This window comes from Micropterus dolomieu, linkage group LG11 (assembly GCF_021292245.1).
Source record: "Micropterus dolomieu isolate WLL.071019.BEF.003 ecotype Adirondacks linkage group LG11, ASM2129224v1, whole genome shotgun sequence".
NCBI classification, from domain to species: Eukaryota; Metazoa; Chordata; class Actinopteri; order Centrarchiformes; family Centrarchidae; genus Micropterus; species Micropterus dolomieu.
The window spans coordinates 14,925,314-14,951,393 of record NC_060160.1 but is presented as its reverse complement, the minus strand read 5'-3'; the positions used below and the strand labels follow the sequence as shown (position 1 = coordinate 14,951,393).

General features: G+C 44.1%; 2 long non-coding RNA genes across 2 annotated transcripts; both read right to left on the bottom strand.

Moving 5' to 3' along the window:
• Window positions 1-11,012: 11,012 nt before the first annotated feature.
• On the bottom strand, window positions 11,013-22,467 carry LOC123979056. The gene is made up of 4 exons (XR_006827141.1): window positions 22,407-22,467; window positions 22,185-22,281; window positions 21,842-21,926; window positions 11,013-11,228 (listed from the first exon to the last, which is right to left on the bottom strand). It is a non-coding gene; the product is annotated as an uncharacterized LOC123979056 (long non-coding RNA).
• Window positions 22,468-23,028: 561 nt separating this feature from the next.
• LOC123979054 lies at window positions 23,029-25,531 on the bottom strand. Its single transcript, XR_006827139.1, has 3 exons — window positions 25,382-25,531; window positions 24,357-24,453; window positions 23,029-23,291 (listed from the first exon to the last, which is right to left on the bottom strand). It is a non-coding gene; the product is annotated as an uncharacterized LOC123979054 (long non-coding RNA).
• Between the last annotated feature and the right edge of the window lie 549 nt (window positions 25,532-26,080).

Below are 26,080 nucleotides of genomic sequence, written 5' to 3'. Positions count from 1 at the left end.
AGCTCAGATCAGACAGCTAAACTTTTACTGGTAGAAAAAATATGTAGTTGGTTTGTAATTTCATGTAGTTATTCTCCAGCGTTCTGTTATGGCTTTGTTACGTGGACAGAAATGTGCCCTTACCTTTCTGAGTCAAACAGCTGATGAATATTATTGGCAATAAAACGGTAACAGCAGGGAAGCTCAGATCAGCAGCTAAGCTTCACATTTTACTGCCCTGATGGAAAACATGTATTTCTTTTTACTGCTAATGGTGATATATAACAAGACCGTGTGCCTATCAAGTTACCAATAATGAATACTTTCCGAATTTGCATAAAAAAATTTTTTTTGGATATTGCTTCACCACTGTGCACACAAATGTTTAAATTGTACTTTCACATGCTAAATGACCATTAAAAATGCATCATTTTACCACAAGCTGAAATTTTGTCTGTCAGTACTACTTTGTGTTTCTGTTTTATTTTATAAAATTCAAAAAGACATTTTGGTATGATTTGCATGATTATCCAATTAAGCAAAGCGAGAGGAGCCTTGATCCTCACCTGACAATGCTTTTGTAAACTTCATGTATTATGTGGTTTATAATGGACTGTGGTGTAGAAACAGTGAGCTTACATTGTCCTGTTATCTGTCAGTGGTCATACTTGATGCACTAGAAGTGAGTTTTTTTTAGATGTTCTTTATTTAGTTTGTATGTTAGTCCAGATGAGCCAACCCTCCCAAGTTGTAAAATACTGTATTACAGGAGTATGAGACATCATGTAGCACTTTATTTCTTGATGTGGTTGTTGTTTATTAATGAACAAGTAACAATTATATTCATAAAAAAACATATGTTTTTACTAATAATTAAGTAAATATAATTTCTTAATATATTTATCTAAAGAAACCTAATTTCTTGACTAACAACTCTCTGCTATCTCATAGATGACATCTTTGTCCTGTCTCAGGCACCGTAGCTATACTACTCGCTTGGATCGGGGAGGGGGGGTGCAATTCACAACCCTCACCACTAGATGTCACTAAAACTTACACACTGAACCTTTAAAACAAATACGATCTCCGTCCAATCCAGCGTTTTAGCTGCGTATCAGAGTTGATCTCTGTTCGCTCATTGCAATGACAAACAGCCTACAGTATTGGGCTACTCGGGTATAAGGACTTGTTGGGATTTAAGTTACGGCGGAGATGTCTATTTCCAGTAAAAACAAAGTGTAAACATTATGTCTTCTGGCCATGCATACCAACCCAGCAGTGTCATTCTTACCACATCCTGTGTAATACAGAGATGAAATATTACTGTATGTTAGGTAGACCAGCACCTGAGGGAGTGTTTGCTGAGCTCTACTGCTGTCACGCCTGTGTTTGGGCAAAGCAGGGATGCAAGGAAGCGGGGCTTGTGCGACGGAGGAGTGAAGCCAAATGAAGGAGAAGCGGTGGAGGGAGAAGGGAGGGGAAAATAGATCCAGATGAAAGAAAAGGCAGTGACAGATTCAGGAGAGAGGTGGCGAGGGAGGGGTGGAGAGATGGAGGCAAGGAGAGAAACAAAGGCAGGGAACCCAGCAGGTGTTCCCAGCATGTCCGCCTCCTCCGCTGCAGGTTCTCAGCCTCAGCCAGGGGAACGACGACACAGCTGCTGCCAAGCAGGCCGCATGACTGAAAGACCAATCTGTTACCGCAGGGCAGAACAGAACTTGCCACCTCCAACTTTGCCTCCTCATCTTTCTATAGAATTAACACATTAGGAAAAAGAGAAAAAAACAATCTTATATATGTTATTATAAAATCAGGTAACAGTCTAGTCAAACATGACTGTATATAAACATGAATGTATTTGTGTATAATGTAGAAAATAGGTCGAGGTCGTTGATAACACATTCCAGTCTAATCAGTGTTCAGGCAGCACTACACAAGAGGTTTCAAAATTCATTAGATGGCAAAACGTTTATCATGAGGATAAGGACATTTATATAATTCGAGTTAACAGCATTCCAGGTTAACTGACTGATAGCAGTAAGGCCTGTTCTCCTCTCTAAACCTAATCCTGTTTCTGTGTCAGTTGGTGTGTTTTTATTGTGTCTGACACCAGGTGGATTATGTTGGTTAATTCACAATGAATCAAACTAAAGCTAATACTAATCCAGCGCAAGGCTTCGGTGTGATGTCTGACGCTCTGGATTAATTCCCAACATTTCCCAACCAGCCTAATCCTTAACGAACCAGACGGGATGATATCCTAACTGACAGTTTCTGCCTCGTTATGGCAGGGTGATATGCTTCGCCTACCTCTTGCCTCAGAAAATCCATTCTGATGAGTGAGACAAAGGGGAAGCCATTACAGAAAAAATAAACTGGGTAAAAACTTTCCCAACAGCTTTTCTTCGGCAGCCATTAAGCCCGTCTTGAAGCCTTTTGGAGTGTGTTCTGCTCCTCTTAAGGTTTAGGTTTTGACATTTTGAAATCAATAGGAGGCAGAGAGATGTTTTTTTATACAGTTTCACGAAGCCTGGGTGAAAACACTTCAATCAGGCCTGCAGAGGGCCTGACAGAGGAGACAGGGGGATCGATCCATAATGAGTGGAGCCCTACCTGGGGTTCCACTCAGAGCTCGTCTCTTCTCAGCTACCTCAAATCCAGCAAATCCACCATCCCCGCTTCATTCACTGATTACATCAACTTGCTAAAGTATATTTTGTCCAAGAAGAAAAAGATGAAGAAAAAAACTCCCTGTAGAAATGTTCTTCAAGTTGATTGAATTGAAATTAAATAATCAAAGAGGGTGATAACCATTGATCGATGAAGAAGAGAAAGCTGGTTTTGCTGCTGCAATTATTGTGAAGGTGGAATAAAGTGCTGAAATGCTTTTTAATAACTGTCATGAGTTAACAAACAAGCTATAAAACTGTTTCTGCACACTTCAAGTACTTTCAGATTACTCAGGCTTGTCTTCCTCCAACCACAAACGTGCATGTGTGTAAGTGTGTGTGTGTAAACAGTTTAAATACAGGATAGCGCTGACCCCCTATATTTCTCCTCCTCCTCACCACTACAGCTCCAGCCACTGTTCCAGAAATGTATTGGCCATTTCAAAAGATGCTATTGTATCACCAAGCCAGTCTAGTTAATTAGGCATCCAGCGGGCCCTCCTCTGTTGAATACACAGTCCCCGTGGGCCCCACAGCTGCTCCTACTACTGAGGTTAAGTGCTAAAACATGTTCCCCCTACTACATGACTCACAGAGTTATAGCGCCAATGTCTTTCTAGTTACCTTACAGTACTCTGCGTTTGTCAGAGGGTAACATAGAGGAAAAGCTGAAAGATACAGTGAGAGTGCAACGTGCTGCAACTTACAGAAACACATGCACCACACACATAGAGAGAAAACACAACCCAGAAACTGTTTTCAGAGGATGCTAAAAGGTAATGCACACAGCTGGGAAACATGATTTGTTTTATATGAAGTTATTGAAGTCAGTATTAAGTGGTATTGGAAAATGAGCTAAAATGTATGCTTTTTTTTTTTTTTTTGATGGGATCCATTTTTAGGGCCCCCTGAAGTTTCCCTTGTGGCCTTTGCTGCATGTATTTGGTTGTTTTTTCTGCATTTTTTCTAAATGCTGCCAATGTACTGTCAAATTGGTGAATTTGTTATGTTACTTTACTTGTGTTTTCTTCAGTTGCAGTGCGTTTCTCTCAGGGCCGCTGTAGCAAGAGGTGTTAATCTGATAGCATTTTTCATGAATGACTTTTTTTTTAAACCAGGGCTGCTGCATTGAAGAAAAGAACATCTAAAGCTGGTAGATTTAACCAATTTAATTTGCAGTGAACGCTGTTTTACGGTAAATCCTTCGACTTCAAATAGCATGACCTGATATAAGCCCATTCACCTCAGACTCCCTCTATCTCCAGGAATTCATGTGATGTCATCAAGACCAACTGACTCACTCTCCCTAAAATCTGTCTTACCCATGCACAGTCATGTGTCAGTAGTTTGGAAAATCTAGCCTCCGTCACATTAAAATAATCACTGGCCCAGCAGTAAAAGACATTGAGACACTAACTCGAACTCCCAAATGCAGAATGAAAAGGGTATTTTTTTGTAAAGAAGTATCTGGGATTGCTGTCTTTGTATTCCACAACGAAGCATTAAAAGGCTACGTAGCAGTTTAGCGCCTAGTGAATCTGCAGTGTAAAATAGTGATGTGAGGCTTCCATTCTGACTGTGTCACTTTGTGTGTGAGCGTGCATGTGTTTGTGTGAGCTTCTCAGTGGATTTGTTATATGGCGACTCAGTAGAGCGGTCCAATGTGAAAACCATCTTCCCAAAGTCAGAGAAATGTGATGTGGATCGACGCTGATAATAAATAGCTGCGATAACTGGGGGAAGAACCCATCATCCGGTGGTGAGATGGGTCTGCACGAGGACGAAGCAGCCATAAAAGGCTGAATGAAGAGATGTAAAACAATAAGGCCAGAGAGGATGGGAGGAAAGGAGGGTGGGGGGACAGGAGGGAGGGGTGACGACCCCGGCAAGTGAGCAGAACATAGAGATAGAGAGATAGACAGAGAGGAACAGAATGAGAGGAAAGGAGGAGGCAGAGGAAAGAGAGAGGGTGAGTCAGCCATGTCTGTACTCCATCAAAAACTGTGTCAGTCATTCACTACTGCCGACCAACGTCACCCCACCTACCCTGTGCCGACCCCCCGCCCAACTCTCTCTTCAACTTGCACATTAATTCCACTTCTTTTAACTGCCAGCCAGGGGTGTCCTCGGCTGAATGTCAATCCTCTGTTCAGGGTGACAGGAGAGTGAATGAGGGAGGAGAGAGAGCGAGGGCAGGCACGGAGAGGAATTGGGGGGGGGCTGCATGGTTTGCTCACAGGCCTTTTTTATCTGAAGGTCTCACCCAACATGACCCGCTCCTTTCCATTTTAATTACACTCTTTTTAATATTACTCCTGTCTCTTCGATTGGCATTTAGAGACATTTGATAAGATACCACGCTGTATCATAGTGTTTGACAGGAGCGAAGACAGTAAATGTCTGAGGCTCAGACATCCTGACACAGACAGACAGACAGAGAGGTTGACAAGTGCACAGACTGACAGTGTCGCCAAACAGCCAGCTGACGTAGGAGAAGAGATGATCAAGTTGGTGCATAGCAAACCAACTGCTGATGTGAATAATGGGAGTTATTCCCTGTGCTGGAAATTATAATTCATCATTGCCAACTTCATCCAAACCCAAATCAGATCTGGACTGAAATTTATGTTCCAGCAGGCCCTCACTGAGGGCGATGATTTTTTTTATTTATCTGCAACCCACACCAACCCAGAGGAATCAGGTCACGAGTGATACATGTAAGTAAGCATGTGTGTGTGTGGGCATGCACTTCCCGCTTTCACCTCGGGAGGCCTGATAAATAGAACACAGTGGTGTATATCTGGTCAACATGGCATGCGTGTAAAATAATTACACTTAGGCTGACACACAAGGTCGACAGGCTCCAACAGCTGCCCAATCAGTCTTGGCTATGTTTCCTTCTCCTGTCTGGACTTGGCTGAGTATAAAAAAACACATCTCACAGAGTGTTTTTCATCTTGTCATGTGATAGCACATGAAGGCCTAATTCAAGATACTCTGAAGCAATAGCATTCGTGAGTGAGGCTCACATTTGTTGTTAGAGATGAGGGGTAGGTTGAGAGCGTAATGACAGCAGGGAATTCTTTACTGGACTGCAGGTATGTTTTCATCCACCTGTTTTACACACATTTTAAATGTGCTTTTAGAAATCCTATGAGGAAATGGCAAGCCAAAAAAGCCAAAATCTTTTGTAAAAAGTTGTGCTTGGTTGGAAAAGTTTATATATTGAATGAGAGAAGATACAAAAAATTTTTCAATACACACACATACCTTTACTCCAAAACAAATAAAGAATAAAAAGAGAGGTGTTCGGGTATACATTGTGTAATCATCTCCAGTTAGAGCCCAAGTTAGGGCCATGCTGTCTGTCACCTTTTTTTGCCACAATAGTGGCTTATAAAAACACCAGAAGAAGGTAGATGCAGATAAGAGGAAACAACTGGGTCAGACACCAGACTTTCACCCAGGAGACAAGCGTTCATTTCCTGTGTGAAACAAATAGTCAACACTGATTCTTTTTAACTTACTCCAGACTCACACAGGCGGCGTGTGCGTCGAGTTTTGTGCCGTGGTTTGGATCCGTCCTCAGCCCTACGTCAACTCTGGAAGTGTCTCAAAAGTGTTTTAGCAGCAGAGCGTTTAGCCTGCCCCACGTTGTTAACTTGTTTATTTGTCAATTTTGTGTGCTTCTGCTACCGATCACAGCTGTCTGTGAACTGTTTCTTTTCCGTTCCCTGCAGGGTTGCACCTTCCACACGGAGCATTTCAGAATAAGAGCGTGTTGCCTGCCTGATTTTGCTGAATTGTTTAGATTTAGTTTATTTGGTATGTTGTCCTTGTCCTTTTGTGCTTCTACCATGGTTAATTAGGCTACAGAGTTAAATTGTTTCTTTTTTGCCTGTGTTTATTGTTGATATACGATCGGGAGTCTGCACAGAACATTTTATTTTGAAAACCGCCTGGGTCATCTGCTCTGTGCTGCTCGACACGTCTTCCGTCAAAAATAGGCTGGCTGCCTGTTCTCCACGCGGCGGAACGGAGAGACGCTTCTGGGACATGCTGCGGCACTTCTGGTGCGAGCACAAGCATTGACTAGAATGGCAGCGATTAGCTCCAGCAGCTGCAGCGTAGCCATAACGTGGCGCACACGCTGCCGGTCTGAGTCCGGCGTTATACTATACAACTTTTGTAACATATGAAATTTACAAAAGACATCTTTTAATGTACATAACTTAACTTACATTTCTAATTTACTTATTTTAATCCAAACCTAACCAAATATTTTTGTTGCCTAAACCAAACCAAACTGAGACTGTTTCACAACGTTAACTTTGTGTTACAGTCTAACCAGATGCCACATATTTATTATTGCTAACTTGGCAGCGTTTTAGTGGGAACTTTTGACTTTGGTAAAAAAAACACTTTATAGAAATGATATGTTGTTACAATCTCTGTCAAGGGTAAAGGAACAAACTGTAAATCATTAGACTATTCTTATGCCCACTCCAGCTTTCAACAGGAGATACATTTTCACCATCTACAAACTTTCACTCATCAGGCTTAGCTCGCTGACACAAATGGCTTGCTGCTGACATGTAACAGAGAGAGAGAGACTACCTCTATCTTATTCATTATTGGGTAGGAGAGTCAGGAAAGTATTTCAGTGAAACAAGGTGGTCCCTGAACACTCAGCTCACTGTGCCATGCCCCACACTTCTAGCAGCCCACAGTGAACTCTCCCTTAAGAGTGAGAAACGGGCATGGAGAGATGGGGAGGCAGTCCTGGGTGAAATTCAAGGCCAAAGCACTCATGTCTCCTCCATCTACCACCTCCCACCTCAGGCGCAACACATTACCTTTCTCCTGGATATAATCACACCCAGCGAGGAGCGAGGTTTGGCTGGGCTGCATGTGAGCGAGTGAGGGTGTGTTGCGATTTATGTGTATGACTATGTGTGTGTTAGCATATCTGCATGTCTGTACGGTGGGCAAGTGAGCAGTTGCTGTGTGTGGGTGTGTGTTTTCTGTGTGTGCCTGTGCAGCATGTGTGTACTGTATGTGATTGCCAATGGAAATGCACAGGGAGTTACACCCAGGCCCACGTGTCCCCTCATAAGAGTCCCTCTCCAACCTCTCCCATACACGCACGCACGCGCGCGCACACACACACACACACACACACACACACACACACACACACGGACATACACACGCACGCGCGCACACACACACACACACATACACCCTCCTTGGTCTCCTTCAGCTGCATGAGGACATTTCAATGGCATTGTCCTCCCCTCTGCCTCCCAAACAAAGGTAGGGAAATATCACCTAGGGAATAAATAACTCGGCCAGGTTAATTATTTGGCAGACGCGTCTGCAGATTAACAACAGAATAAAAATGCAGCGGTGGACTGAGGTGCTCTGAAAGGTGTGTGGGGGGGAGAGGTTGGCGGAGGAGGAATGATGGGCAATTGAGTGGAGTTATTGGAGAGCAACAGTGCATGTGCTGGCTTCAGATAGATGTAGGAGCTGGGTCTAGCCCCAAGGCTGTGAATATGCTGTCTGGGAGGAAAGAGATTAACTAAGGCAGCTCAGTGACATCATGCCTGCAGAGACAGTTATGAGGAGTATCCATCACAGGCATCGTCTGCAAGATGTGGAAGAAGAGAAAAAACAGAATTATATCTCAAAATGATTAATAAAAAATAAAATATGCAAGGGAGTAGCAGGGATTTGAATAGGAGGTACTTGTTCGTCCCAACAATATGTTTGTGGGTGTACACTTCTTGTCCTTAAGAATGTTTTCTTCAGCAAATGTATCCTGTGGCAGATGCATGCAAATCATGATTTCTAGCTGCGTGTGTGATTGTGATGTTACTTTTCTACAGCAGAGGCAACACTGCACTCCTTTCCTGGAATTGTAAAAAAAACAAACAAAATAAATCAATGCAGGGATAAGGCCTGGCAAATCTAACTGGTCAGTTCAATAAAATAAGAAGCCACCCCATGTGGGGTTATTATCATCACAAATGCACAAACAACCCAAATACCCTTAATCTAGTCAAGGGGTAAAGCCTGTATTGACCTAGTGGTGTTGTGTGTGTGCGCGTATGTGTGTGCATGTGTCAGTGTCTGACATCGTCCGCTTGGTGCAGTGACAGAATCCCTAACCCTGTTCACCTGAGGAGGGCAGGCTGGGATAATTTTCCTGTCTTTGAAGGGGGTGGGGGGTGGGGGGGTGGATTTCCAATTGATCCCTGTTTCTTCTTCTCACTGAGCAAATCTCCATTTATATTACACAGCAAACCCATGTCCATGTTACTTGTGAGATTTCTTATTTAGATATAACATATAGAATCACTCTTTGTTAATGCCTCCTACCATTATACCATTAACAACCAGCACACTAGAAGTTTTATATACTTTAGTTACTTGCTTACTTATTTTATTTCAATTATTTTACATTTTATATTTTATATATTTACATTTCATCGAAGAATATATGTGTTTTCCATACAGGAGAGCATAGTAGGCAGAGCTCATTTAACCCAATTGGCTGCTGTGTTGCTACCGCTATCGATTAGTATCTAGATATCAGGTCTTACATTTGGCAAGCCAGAGTTGTTTTCTAAGAGGCAAAAAGATGGAAGGAGAAGCAACAGAGATAAAAAGACAGATTGAGAGAGAGAAAGAGAGGCAGTGAGAGGAATCATAGACTCCACACAGGCCAGAGACCCTAGTCATCTTCATGCACCAGGCCCTTCTCCTCTCCCTTCCCCCATCCATCCATCTATCTGCCCTCCACCCACCCATCTCCCCTCTCACCCCTCTCGCCCTACAGGGCAGGCCCTGCCTTCCATCTGTTGTCTGTCCCAGCTAGGAGCAACCCCGATCCCCCTCCACTCGCATTTACAATTCAATTAAAAGCAACAAGCCCCTTCTTCCTCCTCTCTCTCCTCCTCCTCCTCATCTATTTTTTGTAGCTGTGCCTGGATGAGCACAGCAGAAAGGCCTATGTAGTGCAGTCATGACACACACTTACCAAGCCCACAGATGATGCAAACACACACTGACACCTAAATACACAGTGCATGTGTGCAAAAGAGTAAAGGAGAGGAACACAAGAAGATGAACACACTCACGCATGCAATATTTTTTTTTAATCCTCATTTTGACATAGTGAATAGAAAACGGGGTTGGTGGGACTAAGTCCAGGAACAATGCAACTGCAGAAAGTGGGTCATACTTTGCATTAGAATAACGTATGTAATGATGATGTAACAACCCAACAACTGAAAAAAATGGGTTTATATGATAAATTAGTCAGATTACTTTTAAACATTAATTAAAAAAAGCATATTTAAAAGCGACAGAACAAAAGTCCTTGGATATAAAGTATGGCATGTGTCACTACCATCACTACTCACACATTTAATGTAGTTTGTTGTGTTAGTGATTCTGCTCCTGAAATGTTCTAGAACAATAACATAAATAATAATAATGACGCTTCCCCTCTCAGTACAGTCTGTCAACACATATCTTTAAAATTAACAAGGCTTCCGCATTAACAGTATTTTAAATCATCCCTTATGATATAATCTACGAGTAAATATACATTCTGATAGTTTTGGAGTCTAAATCAAGTCCCCTATAAATCTGTCTCGCTCTCTCTGCTGTAATGTGAAAGCAATATCCACAGGCATCCCTTCTCTTGGAAAAAAAGAGGGGGAAAAAATGAGAGTCTTTAATATTTAATTACGGTGGTGCCAACATGCAACTTTTATCACTTTCTTGTGTCATTTGCATCTCGGGCGAGCACAGAAGATATACACAAAGAGCGAGCCAAAGAGACAGAGAGAAAGTGGGGGAGATAAAGAAAGAGAGACTATTGAGTCTGATATAGGGAGGGAGGGAGAGAGAGAGAGAGAGAGAGAGAGAGAGAGAGAGAGAGAAAGAGAGAGGCAGAAAAAACTGAGGAATTGAAGAGGAAAGTGAGGCAAAGAGGGGGAGGAAACACGTTGTCATAGGGGAACCCTATGACAGAGAGAGTGAGCTCAGGAGAGATTTAGATGTGAGATAGGGAAGGAAATACAAAAAAAAGGGCATAATAGAGATTAAAAACAAGGGCGAAATACGAAAAACAGAGAAAGAGACACACAATCGATATAAAAACAGACCTTCTTGTATGGTACATTATATTATTAAGTTGTATGAGTGTTTGGCAGTCTGCAACATCATCATCTGTGGACAACCTTGAGTGCAGTCTGTCTATATGTCCCCATGTCCTTAACCAAAGTGCATACACCCCCCTACCCCCATCAACCGTCTCCCCCTGCACAGAGACTTACCTCCCTGCCTGTCTTAGGCTCTGTGGCGGACTGCAGTAATGACTGATAATGTCTGTAATTACCAGCCCAACAGCCACGTGGAGCTGATGAAGAATCAGACCAGTGCTCTACTCCTCATCTAGGTCCCCTTGTTCCCCCTCATTCACTCTGAATGGCGCTGGGCTCTAAAAGAAGCCTTATTGGATGCTTCTGCTGCACTTACAGGGCTGACAGTCATTAAGACGGCCATCTAAATGAAAAGAAAGGGGGGAAACTGTCATTACCATAAGAATGCATGTCAAAGCAATTTTGATGTGGTTTTAATTTCAATACAGAAGACTGCTTGGCATATTCAGTCTACATTATGGTACAAATAGACATTCAGCATTCTCATCTAATTTAACAGGTCATATACCAAGACAGACCTCGCATTTAACCCCCCGCCTCCAAACTGGAAGCAAATAACTGACTAATGACAGTTATTACTATGTCCATCTTCTTTCTCTAAATGTCTTTTGAAACTGTATTTTCCAATGGTAGGGTATCTAAACTGCTGTAAATATTTAATACTTTGTGCACACAAACAGGACTGGAGTCCAGGATCTCCACCTGTGTAAACTCGTAAAGCTTGTGCTACAGTAAAACCTTGGGGCTGCGGACTGGTGTTTCTGCTCTTTCCCGGTTGCAGCAAGTCATGAGACAGTCTCGGGCCATATGGGGGCTGACATCCAGACCTCTACACTGGTGGCAAGAGCAGATTTACAGACCGCTGAAAGTCCATATTTTCCCATCACACCTTTGATAGGCTTGCGTTGGGCTGACCAATTCGAGCTGAATCAAATATGTTCAACTGAGGATACAGGGAAGCAGTGCAGTTGTGGACAGGGAAGAGAGAGAAACTCTCAGTGAATTTGCAAACCATTCTGCACAGGGGGTTTGTCTTAAACTGTGGTGCACTGCCCAATGTTCCGTATACTCCCTCTCCAGCTTAACTCTCTGCTGGCTTTCAGGAATAAATACTTTGCTGTGTTTCAAGTCTTTTCTACAGCTGATATCCCACAGCGGTCTGTCAGTCTGCTGGGGTGAATAATCTTTGGATGTTCTTTCATTTCTAAAGATTACACAAGACTGTTAAGGGAATAAATTTAAGCTATGGTAGATTTTATACTACAGTCCAGAAGAAAGCCCTGACAATGTCAATGGCCAGCCGCAGCTAGCTGGTCAGTAAGGTCCTCAAGTATAGGACAGAACAAAATACATTTACTATTAAATGTCTCACACACTGAAATGACTACATATTGTGCTCAGTGTGGATCTGTAGACTATTGCAATATACGTTTTGCAAGCTCTGAATTCTAAGAGTCAAGAAGAGTGCTGAGCTAGTGATTGCTGATCCTAAATCAGGACTCCTACTGTGTGAGCCTTGATTAGGGCTTTGACTGTTTTTTTACCCCATAAATTATTCGACCCCGCTCACTCCTAAGATCACTTTTAAGCCACATAGCTTCAGGCATTCTGTGAAGCAGGCATGGCTTGCCTTCAGAGATTTTGTAGTGTGATGGAAGGGCTGGTCTATCCATGCTGGCACGACATGGTACTGTGCAGCGCGGAAGTGTGAAAGGGCCTTATGTTGAGACTTCATCAGTGATGAATGTGAGCACCAAGTAACCCACTGAAGGGCTGTTAGTCTGGAGGGAGACCGTCCATTACGGCACCCTGACCTCCCATCCAGTGTCGGCATTGCTCTCATGCAGCAAGAAGCAGCAATCAGGCCAAAGTGCTTTCAGAGTCAGATGATCAAAATTATGCAAATACACCCATGAATGGAAGGGAACGCACTTAGAAAAACATGAAGATTTTATTGTGTTAACACCACTTTAAGTTGTTTAAACCTTCAGTGGTTGAACGCCAGCTTGCTGCTCTCCATTACCTCTCTGCCTTGATTAAACTTTGATTGGTGCTGCTGCAGTTAAATACACTCTTAGGAAACAAGGTTTAAATGTGTTCTTTTCAGATGGTTAAGATTATACTGAAAACCTTTTGTATTTGAGGAACATTTTGTTAAAATAGTCCCACAAGGCCTGTTTGTTCGACAAATGTATAATAATATAACAAATATATGAAGAATCCTTTCCACCTAAACAATACTCAAATAAAGCTGCATTATTAGGTGGGAAAACAATTCCAGACACAATGATTTGATCTACATAACTAAATTTTGTGTTAGTGAAGCTGAATGCCAAATTTAGTCTGTTTCCAGACTGACACTACCACACTCCTGTTCATCTGGTTGTGGTCATTGACCGTTAGTTCCCTTGGTGGGACAAACAGTTGACTAGTGAGAGCTTAATAGGCAGGACTAAGAATGGAAACGTCAAATTCTTGCACAGCTAGCTATATACCTAGCTACATCCATGTAAAATAGCCTGTACAGCACACCAGATGTCCTCACGGTGAAGCCACTGGGTTCACAACCTCCTAGGACAACCCGTTCTTACTCCCCAACTCCTCCTGTGGACGAATGTTGAAGACCCATTGGCGTCAGTTTGTAACACACTTGGGATCCCTATAGCGTTCAACGCCGAGAGGAAAGCCCTGTAGCCTCAGTTTTGATGGTAAAGGTGGTTATATGATATTTAACAGAAAAAACTGAGTATGGAGGTGGTTGGGGTGAATAGAGGGCAAGAACCCAGACTTTGTGTCCCGTGTGAAACAAAAAGTCAACAATAAATATTTTTATTTAAGTTAGCAAGTTACATGAATTGCGTAAGTTACGCAAGTGACGTTGGTTAACTTGCGTGTTAATTGATGTATGTAGTTATTTTAACCCAAACATGATCTTTTCCTAACCATAACCAAGTACTTCAGAATCAGAATCAGCTTTTTTTACCAGGTATGTGTACACATCCGAGGAATTTGACTCTGGATTGTATATTGCTCACGATGTGCTTACTTATACAATATAATAATAAAATCAGACACAGGCTACAGTATAGAGAACACATATATAAACAAAAACAATATAGACAGATTGAGACAATAGTGCAATGGGCAGAGTGCAAAGGATGAAAAAGTAAATTATTGTTATTATTATTATTATTATTATTATTAATGGATGCTGGAATAAATAAGTATTATGTGCAGGTATTATGTACTTGAGGTAGCTGGATTTGGTATACAGTATACAACATACAATATGACAATATGAACAGTATGAACAGCTCTGAAATAGAGAATGAGAGAATGATGAATAAATTAGGTGGTAGTCAGTACAACACGTGGCTGATTTGAGGCAGAGTTACAGGGTTATTGCACAGGAATTGTTCCTGACACTGTGAGTCAGAGTCAGCTGTTCATCAGAGTGATGGCTTGTGGGAAGAAACTATTCCTGAGTCTGTTGGTTTTGGCATACAGTGCTCTGTAGCACCTACCAGAGGGGAGAAGCTGGAACAGGTTGTGTCCGGGGTGAGATGGATCTGCAGTGATTTTTCCTGCCCGTTTCCTGACTCTGGAAAAGTCCTCAATGGAGGGCAGGTTGGCACCGATGATCTTTTCTGCAGTCCTGACTGTCCATTGTAGTCTGCTCCTGTCTTTTTTGGTGGCAGATCCAAACCAGACAGTGATGGATGTGCAGAGGACAGGCTGGATGATGGCTGTGTAGAAGTGGATCAGCAGCTCTTTAGGCAGGTGGAGCTTCCTGAGCTGGCGCATGAAGTACATCCTCTGCTGGGCCTTGTTGATGATGGAGTCAGTGTAGGGCTCCCACTTTAGGTCCTGGGATATAGCAGAACCCAGAAGAAGCCTGAAGGATTCCACAGCAGACACAGGACTAGAATGGTGATGGGGGGCAGAGTGTGTGTGTGTGGGGGGGTCCTCCTGAAGTCCACGATCATCTCAACAGTTTTGAGCGTGTTAAGCTCAAGGTTGTTCTGGTCGCACCAGAGCCAGCTGATCAACTTCCCGTCTGTAGGCTGACTTATCACTGTCCTGGATGAGGCAAAGTTTGATAGATGGGTCTCCTGAGGTGCGCTCATTGGCAGGGGGGAGAGCACACACCCCTGGGGGGAGCCAGTGCTAATAGTCCGGGTGCTGGATGTGATATTCCGCAGCCTCACCTGCTCACATACTTTTGTTGCCTTTTCACAACTTTAATAACGTGCAGTTTCAAAATGGCAATGTTTCAAAAAGCTAGCGTTTTATGATGACAGTGTAACTGGACGTTGCATATGTATTGTTGCTAACTTTACTTTATTTGTTGTTGCTAAGCGTTGCTAACTTAACCGCATGCTTCTCATGCACATAACTCAGAAAGGAGCTTGTGGTCCGGTGGATTTCAGGTGTAAGAAAGGGATAGCAAGGTAGAGAAGAAAGAGAGTCACATGTTTGATAATGGCTTTTGTCAAGCTTTTTCGTTCACCGCGGCTCCGTCTACAGCAGGACTGTGACAACCGCTTGTCTACAGTGACCTCAAAGTTACATCAATTCCGAGCTGTGTGTCCAGACTTAGGTTGCATTTGAAAAGATCGGATCTGTATCGGATTTGGACCACATATGAAAGTGGCCCAAATCCGAACTGGAAAAGATCAGATTCCATGTGACTTGGCCTGTTCACACTGTCATAAAAAGCTCAGATCTGAGTCACATATGAGCAAAAAATATGGATTTGGGTCACTTTGACCTGCAGTTTGAATGTAGCCTAAAAATTACGCTAAAGGGGTCCCCAGGGCGTTAAAAAGCGAACCCAAAGGTCCTTGACCTGTGACCATGTGTTGCCTATGAACATCCATGAAAGCAATGGCTAGTTCTCCTTCGAGGGAACTCGAACTGCGTCGGCGACGACACTATGGGAACGCCTCTGGGCGTGGTAGGGCTGAACTATGAATGAAACTACTCCAATCCTATTGGTGTTACTAGAACGGTAGTGTGTGACGGCGTAACCGGAGGGGGTATATAAGCCCGCCGGCACATAGGACACATTAGCTTCTTTCTATTAAGCAGGCACTCTGGTTATGTTTGGAAGCTCCATCATCCTACCTGAAGTCGAGACAAAGCAGATCATGTCGAAGCGATTCCGACAGTGTGCCTTTCCATGTGAGTGTTTCATCACGGAAGGTGATACCCATGGCATGTGCGTCTCATGCCTGGGGATGTGGCACACCCAGGCAGCTCTCGAGGGGGCTGCTTGCGACCATTGCGAGGCCCTGCCCCTGAGGGTGCTGAGGTCTCGAGCGGCTCTTTTTCTAGAGGATGGTCGGATGCGCTCCCCCCGTGGCATAGGCCCACGGTCAGACAGCACGGCTACGGAGCGATGCCACGAGTGGAGGAGGCGCTGGCTAGCTACCTCTCTCCCAACCTCGCCTCATCCCTCCGGACGCCGGCGCTCCCCACCAAGCCGTGTCGGATAATGTCCGATTTGGTGGGCAAGGCCTACATGGCAGCGGGTCGAGCTGGTGCCAGCCTGCACACGATGGCTGTCTTGCAGGCATACCAGGCCGATCTCCTTCGAGACTGTGACGTAGGGGGAGGTCCCTCTGAGGAGGACCTGACTGGGCTCCGTAGAGCGACGGACTTAGCTCTCCGTGTGACCAAGGAAACGGCCCGTTCCATTGGCCGATCCATGGCGGCTTTGGTGGCTACGGAGTGCCATCTGTGGCTCAACCTCTTGGGCATCCAGGGGAAGGGAGGGCTTTTCTCCTGGATGCGCCCCTCTCGCCTACTGGCCTGTTTGGCGAAGCAGTGGATGCTGTCGTCAACAGGTTCCAGCACGCCAAAACTCAGGGAGAGGCGTTTGAGCGGTATCTCCCCCGCCAGTCAGACTCCAGGACCGCGACGGCTCAGGAAAGGCGGACGCAGCCTTCGTCCAGCACATACCGCCGCAGCCAGAAGCAGAGTGTCGCTTCACGGGATCCCCCTCAACCAACCTGGGACGCAAGATGGCGCTCTCGCCCACAGCCCCGCGGGAAGACGGATCTAAGGACTGTCATTCAGTTTCGGCGGGCCCGGGGGAAGAGGTCCTGAGACTTCGAGTAGGGGGACCCACCACCACCCCCTGCCTCCTCCCCCTCCCTGCCCCCCTTCCCCTGAGAGAGGCCAATCGAGGTCCCGTCTCTCATGGTGGCTCCAGCAACAGGCGTTGTTTCTCCCACCGCTTCAGCGCTCAGGACGCGCTAGCCACCGGCAGGCCCTCACCCATCTGTCCGCCCCGAGGGGTGGCAGCCGGAACACGACTGGGCTCACAAACCGTGGTTCATCGGCGAGCTTTCCCTGGCAGTCCTCCGCTTCAGGGCGCCACCGGGGATTCCCATGGGACACCGGCCACCAGCCCCGAGGGCCTGGTCCCCTTGGCGATTTTCGCTTGGCGAAGCCAACATTTCTCTGTGGGTCCTGCGCACAGTAGTAGATGGCTACAGGCTGCAGTTCCGGGTTCGCCCCCCCAGATTCTGCGGGATGGTCGGGACTGCAGTACACGCAGAACAGAGCCAGGTGTTGGGAGAGGAAGTCCGCTCTCTGCTAAAGAAAGGGGCCATAGAACTCATTTCCCCGCCGGTCAGAGAAGCCGGCTTCTACAGCCGATACTTCTTGGTTCCCAAGAAGGATGGAGGATTGTGTCCGATTTTGGATCTGCGGTCCGTGAACCAATCTCTGAGGAGATTCAGGTTCAGGATGCTTACCATCCCCGCCATCATCAGTCACATCTAATCTGAGGATTGGTTTGTCACAATAGATCTGCAAGACGCTTATTTCCACATCTCCATCCGTCCCTCTCACAGGAAGTTCCTGAGGTTCATCTTCGGGGGCACAGCTTACCAGTATCGGGTTCTTCCGTTCGGCCTAGCACTATCTCCCCGCACGTTCACCAAATGCATGGATGCAGCTCTGGCTCCGTTGAGGCTCCAGGGCATCCGCATACTAAACTGCATCGACGACTGGCTCGTCCTGGCCCAGTCTCGAGAGTTAGCGGTTCGGCATCGAGATGTCCTCCTTGCCCACCTTCAGCGTTTGGGGCTGCGGCTCAACGCGAAGAAGAGCGTGTTGACACCCGCCCAACGGACTACGTTCCTAGGGATGTGTGGGACTCAACGACGATGCGGGCCCACCTCCCGCACGCATCGAGTCCATTTTGTCCACAGTGACCGGAGTGCAGTTAGGCCGCGCCATCACTGTAAAACACTTTCAGAGGGTGTTGGGTCTCCTGGCAGCAGCGTCCAGTATAATACCTTCCCAGCTACTGCACATGAGAGCCCTGCAGTGGTGGCTAAAATCCAAGGGATTCTCCCCGAGGGGAAATCCGCTCCGTCTGATACGGGTTACGAGCGGGTGCCTTCGTTCCCTGTCTGTATGGAGGAAATCTTGGTTCCTGTCCCAAGGTCCTGTGTTGTCCCCGAACAATTATTTCGACAGACGCCTCACTCACGGGATGGGGCGCGGTCATGGACGGCCGCTTCACAAGAGACTCCTGGGAGGAGCATCATTTCTCTTGGCACATAAATTGCGTGGAAATGTTGGCGCTTTTCAGAGCTCTGAGGAGTTTTCTGCCCGCCCTCCGCGGTCGCCACATCCTTGTCAGAACCGACAATACAGCAGTGGTGGCCTATTTGAATCACCAGGGGGTCTGCGCTCGCGCCCATTATACAAACTGGCACATCAGATCCTCCTGTGGTCCCAGCAGAGACTGCTGTCCCTCAGAGTGATATACATCCTGAGTGATGGGCCCTTGGGGAGGCTTCCACTGGTCGTGCGCTTCCTTCGTGGAGCCCGGAGGATGAGACCCGTGACTCGTTCCAGGGTTCCCACCTGGGACCTGGCAGTGGTTCTCGAAGCGCTGGCTGAGGCCCCCTTCGAACCCCTGGAGTCGGCTGAGGCCAATCACCTGACCCTTAAGATGACCTCGCTATCACCTCTCTGAGGAGGGTGGGGGATCTCCAGGCACTTTCGGTTTCTCCCCGATGCCTGGAGTTTGCCCCGGGGAGGGTCAGGGCCATCCTGCACCCTTGTCCAGGTTATGTCCCTAAGGTTCCGGCCAGATTGGCAGGGTCCACAGTGCTGCAGGCTTTTCATCCCCCACCTCATGTGACGGCGGAGGTACGGGAGACTTCATCTGCTCTGCCCTGTCAGAGCACTCAGTATTTACACTCTGAGGTCTTCCCGGTGGAGGAAAGCAGACCAGTTGCTGGTGTGGTTCGGGTCCCCCAAGGCTGGGCTCCCCGCTTCTAAACACACCATCAGCAACTGGATCGTTCAGACTATTTCCCTGGCCTATCAGGTGCGCGGTTTGCCTTCACCTATGGCCGTAAGGGCGCACTCAACTCGAGGCATGGAGGCTTCTAGGGCCCTCCTCGCAGGGGCATCACTCCAGGATTTGTGTGACGCGGCTGGCTGGGCCACCCCTCACACTTTTATCCGGTTTTACAGTCTGGACCTTCTGCACCCGGCACCCGTGTGCTCTCCTCCTAGTCGTGCCGTCAGGTTCTGCACACTGGGGGCAGAAGGGGTTTCAGCGCGGCCTAAGTGGGTATCCCGTTCCCATAGTGTTGTCACCGACGCAGTTCGAGTTCCCTCGAAGGGGAACGTCTCGGGTTACGTATGTAACCCTTGTTCCCCGAGAAGGGGAACGAGACACTGCGTCGGTCCGCCACACCTCACCCCGCCTGGAGTGCCTTGCTTCATAGAAAGGGCTAATGTGTCCTATGTGCTGGCGTGCTTATGTACCCCCTCCGGTTACGCCGTCACACACTACCGTTCTAGTAACACCAATAGGATTGGAGTAGTTTCATTCATTGTACAGCCCTGCCATGCCCAGAGGCGTTCCCATAGTGTCGTCACCGACGCAGTGTCTCGTTCCCCTTCTCGGGGAACACGGGTTACATACGTAACCCGAGACGTTTGCCTGCTAACACAACAATTTTATAACTACCCTCCCATCCAAATCTTGAAGGAACAATGCGCAACTTTACAGTACTCAATAGTGGAAAAAAAGATCAGATAACAGTGATGCATTATTCCCCAACACTGGCTAAGAACCCTCTAGATAGGCTCTAGGTACCTTATTATATCTGTATCCAGGTGAACCAGGGGTACAGAGATAAATAGTGCTATGTGGGTTATATTGTTATGTAGTTTCTGGTGGGATTACTGCAGCGATAACTGTCCTCTGTATTTAATAGCACTGTCACTTTAAAGGGGCATTATGTAGTTTTCAGTGGCCACTAGCGGTTTGCTAGATTGCTACCAGGCATGTGCTCGTACGCGTGCTTGCTTGAACTCATGAGCGAGCATAATCCGAAACACAACCACTTTCATACAGAAATCCTTAAATAAACGCAGGAACACCAGCATGCAGGCTGTGGCTTTTCACTCAAACATGTTCAGGCTCTGTTACTTCACCGTTCCCGTCTCAGAGGCAGATCAACACCGGCTCTGTAACGTTACGTAACGTTCATTCAGTGCAGCGAGGCGCATATCGGCACAATCCTCCCAGAGAGTGACAGCGGCTATAGACAGGCAGGGAGACAGCTTCACACGGTATACTAAAATGATACTTTGAACCAACCTAAAAAAATTACTGTGATTTGTTAAAGCTAAATTTATTACTTTTTCCCAAACTATATTTTTTAAATTGGTTGAAACTTTAAATTTAATTTCAATCAAAATATTACTTCTAAAAAATACATTCACATAAAGTAAAAATATTGTTTAACAATAGAGACCATGACTTACAACATAACCTACTTTTTACCATAACATCCACGTATAATTTTTACTTTGGACTGTTACGACCCGGCTCGTGGGGAAAGGGAAGCAACATGAACCATAGTTCACGAGTGTTTTTGGTAAAAGTTGTTTATTGTTGACAGGGTTTACAAACAGAACAGCAAAGGGCTGGTGAATGTTGCTTAAATCAAAGAACCAAATATAACTTAAAGAGGTCTCTCCAACTGAGAGATAGCCACCGCTACTCCGAAATCAAACAAAACTCTGACCTGCCCAGTAAGAAACAAAATACAAACTGAGCAGCACCCTCTAAGCCTAGTGTATCTAACAAACTTAACTGCAGGTGTCTGGTCGATATCAGTAATCCCCCACTAAGGTAATTGCCCTGCTTCCTTAACACAATTTACAGTATAGGTAACACGCAAACACTAAGAACTAACACTTGTCACTAGAATGTCTCCGGTTACGACTTTAACCATAGTTCCCTGCGAGAGAGAACGAGAAGATGCGTCATCAATGCTTTGGGAACGCCCCCGGCGTGAATGCGTCTGAAGCATCTATGTCAACTAGTCCAATGGAAGGAATGATCGTCACGGGCGGAGACCCGCAGTTTTTTTCATGACAACACAACTGGATTATTTATAATTGTATATTGGAACACAGCTAATACGAAAGCTTCCATTTTGGATTGTCCTTCCAAGGGAAAATGTTTCCAATGTGAAGACAACACATGTCCCCTGATGGACCACAATGCTGACAAGTTCACTGAGCACAATCAAGAGTCAAATTCTTCATACATGTACACATACTTGGCAAATAAAGCTGATGGCATTTAAAATACAAAGTACTTCCTCAATAAAGGCAGTTCAAATCACTTTGATTGTCACAGTTGCAGAGTGATGTTAAGCCAAGATGGTCCAAGCTAGCCCAACCTAGGCTACATGAATGTGTTACTTGTGGGGACATCGGAAGCATTAAGGAGTACCAGCCTAATGTGGGTACAATGATAACTGGACAGATATACAAGATTCATGCAAATGTACAAATATAGTATTTTTATAGGACCTGAGACCATGTTTATGAGCTTAAAAGTTAGAATATGCAGTGTTTCATCTTGTCTAAAGCTTCAGTGATTAATGCAAAACTACTTACCAGAGAGAAGTGTGTCCACATCTTCCCCACAACACACAATAAGGCATTTCAGCAGACAGTCCCTTTTTTGATTCACCTCGAGACTCTAGGTGAGATTGCAAACACACACATAATGCATTATGATGCAGTCCAATTTTGCAACTTCACTGATGCAAACAATTCACAATGCACACCACTTATGTGCTTATGGAGTTAGAGTACTGTGATTTAGAAATAAAACAAGTTAAAAGGACTAATCTAACTCCACAGTTAAATTTGTTGACAAAATAAACACAATTTCTTCTACTTACAATGTTACCATGCTTGTGATATAATACATTTGATGTACTGAGCAGGTACATACCTGATCAAGAACATTGAGTATATTCCAGGTCTACTCCTCCCTTCTTTATTATGATCTCTGTGGTGCTGTTCCTAGGATGCTTGGTTGGAAGCTTGAGCTACAGTTTGATGGATAAGAGGGACAGAAGCAGTGCTTATTAAATATAAAACTTTTGTAAAAGTTCACCAACAGCCACACTAAAAAAACAAGATAAATATGTTTAAATATGTATTTTAAACATACATTAAAATAATAACACAGTAAGGCCAAAGTTGTGAAAATTTCAGGAAACAACATCAAACCTGTGAACACAAAGGAAAAGGTGAGATTTGTCATTTTAGTTTTTTTGTTGGGTAGTTAGCACTATCCATACTAATCACCACAGACTGTAATTATTAATTAGACCTTAGACATGCTGGTGATTTTGTACTATACTGTATTATACTGACAGATGAATCAATGGAATATGAAATTCTTTCTCTTCTACACACAGAAAAATGATGGGTTAAAAATAACCCAACTTGGGTTGTTTCATAACCCAACCGCTGGATCACTATTGCACCAGTCCAACAGTAGTTAATTTGACCCAGCAAGATGGGTTGGTCATTTTTAACCCAACAGATGTTAAATATTCTACCCAAATGCTGGGTCAAATTAATTACAATTCTGCGTTGATTCAACTAAAATAAAAAAGCCAGATTAATTCAAACACATTACAGTACAATTTAAGAAAATTTGCAATATTGCAATAGACTACCCATAGCTATAAAACTGTGAAATTACAAACCTAGAACAGAATACATGCTAGATTTATGCATATATTATGCAATAAACACTTAAACAATACAAAAATAAAACAAGATAATGGAATCTTTGAAAAATTTATTATATTACATTAATTAATATCAACAATATAGTGGAACTGGTGCAGTTCATATCACTCAGGTAGGAAAACAATTAGAGCAAAACAACAATTACGAATGAACTGGCTGAACATTCAACAGGCCAACAGTCAACAGGTCTATAGTGAAAAACAAATGCACTCTGATCATTTCCCAGCGTCAGGATGTGGGGGTATGGTTTGCATGCCTTGGCCTCATGGAGGTACTCCACCATGTTTGTTCCAGGCTAAAAAAGAAACAATACAAGAGAGCAAGTGAGAGAGTGCGAGTGAGTAAGGACCAAATGTCTACCGACTACAATAGTAGAATTAAAATATAGACATTGTGAGGACCATTTTCTTGGTCCTCACTAGAGAAATGATTGTTTTATGATAAAGTCTAGTTAGCTTTACAATTTGGAAAAGATTCAGTGCATCTGTAATTCAACCTTTTTTGATTAAGCATTGATGGTTATGGCATATAGCTCACATTACAAAAACAATTTAAAAAAGGATTCAGACCTCAATTGACCTAAAAAGCCATAAATCGATTGATGATCTATCATTACAATAAACATGCTGAGAAAATGCGTGCGGCCCACCTATCTGACTATCCTATCTGGCCGATAGGCAGCTGGGTTAGGTGGTCAGATAGGTGGGCCGCAAATGGTTTGTAGATTTAGAAGACTTCTTTAGAGTCCACCTCATAGAGTCAGGTCCAAATGGGTTAAAATACAAAAGTGTCAACCTTCTGATAAATATGTTAATTTCTGCACTCAATACTTTGTTGATGCCTGTTTTAGAACAAATTACTGCATCAATGCGGTGTGGTACAGAGGTAATAAGCATGTGGCACTGCTCAGGTGTTCTAGAAGCCCAGGATGCTTTGATAGTGACCAACCAGTTGTAAGCTTGTAGAACAGCTTTTTCCCGAATACTGTCGGGCTATATTTGATGCCTTTGCCCCAATTACCTTAACTATTACCCAATATCCACTTAACCTTTCTAGACTGTTTAAACCTCATATTAGCTTCAACTAAACTTTGGGAGACATTTTTGCATGAAAGGAGTGTGCATTTGTCCCTAATTTCTTACAATAGGATCAACAGGAATGATAACAGCTACCAATAACTGTTTTATTGTACAAATCACATTTGAGCATTTTATTGAGATAGACTAGAAAGGAAAAAAAAAAACTATGAATTAGGCTTGTGCCTAGAGACAATGGCTGAACGACATCACGACGTTGAGCCGGCATCGTGACGTTGAGCCGGCATCGTGATTGTATATATATATATATACTGAGGACTTACATTGCGGATCTTGAAGAAATCATCAGTCATCCTCTTGCAGGTCCACTGGGAGGGGACGAAGGGCCAGAATGCGTCTCATGTGTACATCATGTTGTTTCTAGATTGATAATCAAAATAATTATCATTATACAAATGTTTTTATAGTGTAACAGTTATACCAATGTAATTCTAAAAGAATAATAATACTATTATTAGCAACAACAGGAATAACAATAATAAATCCATCCAGCTGCAACTACCTATAAGACAAGACTTACAACATGACAAAAGATATTTGGAAGCCAGTGCAGTAGGGCTGGACCCCAGTATTCTAGTTATTCACTCTGTAGGTGTTCGATTTTAGATTTGGTGATTTTGATATTTGCACACGCACACACACTTCTGTTTCTTACACACACACACACACACACACACACACACACACACACACACACACACACAATGCACAACCCTCAACCCTGCACACACACAAGGGTTAGCTCACACCACCTCTTTGTTTTTCTCTCGCTGTATCATACAGGGACAAACACTTACATGTGGTTTGTCAGCAGTATGTTTTATAGCCAAAAAAAAACACTGCCCGCGTTTTGAACCTCTTTAGCCCAGATTCCATGTTAACAACTTTTGGATGGATCTGTGTATGGAGGAGGTCTACACTACATCTCTCTCTGTCTGTCCCTCTGCACCTGTCAGTAGACCCTACAGGGATCAATCATTGATGGCATTGGTCTCTTGGACAAGAAAAAAATAAAGCAAGGATTCTCTGTTTTGTATTATGTGTTCAGTGCAGCCTAAGAATAGCCATTTAAAATAGGCTTGTAACAACTTTTAAAGTGATCATGTACTGGAAAACAAAAAAACAAAAATAATGACAACTGTGCAAATGTGAAATGACCATTGAAAGTAGATGTCATCATAATCATCACAAATTCAGAATAACTGTATTGCAGAGATGTCCTAATCTGTAATGAACACACATTATGTGATCTACATTGTGACTATGGCAAAATCAATCTTACACTCACCTGGAGGTCATAAATCCTAGGATCTCCGCAGTGCCTCTGCTGTCTTGCCCGCCTGTGAGGCCCTCCACCTGGACAGGACAATCAGCTGTGGTGTCAAGCTCACAGTTGAATTAGCTCCATAGTTTCAACATTAGTCATGATGACGATGGAACTCAGAAAACACCTGGAGACATTCAAACACAAACACATAAATGTATGTAGATTAATGTTGTTACCACTAAGGGAATTTTCGTTTAATAAGGAAGCATCCTAGTAAGTTCAAATGATGCCCGTATGTTCCTTTAAATACCTTAACTCAAGTCTTTCAAATCTATGCAGTATAAAAAGCATCAAGTCTACATAATCTTGTATAATTCAAACAAAACATACTAACTCTTATGCAGAGATGTGCAAATTGAAAACATACCTTGGATAGCTGTGGTGTCACTCAATACTTAAATAATAAAACACAAAGAATTCCCATAAGTCCAGTCAACAAGATCATCATAAAATACTATATTTTATCATTTCACTTACTCACCGATACAAGAGCTGCTTTCGCAAGTCAGGTGATTATGGACATGATGAAATCCCTTCAGCAGCACTCTCTATAGTCCTTAATTGGCACACAATATATGAACACCAACTTTTTATTAGTTTACACAATAATGGCCATGTAAACACTTCTCACAAACATGTGATACTGGAATAGTTTAATGT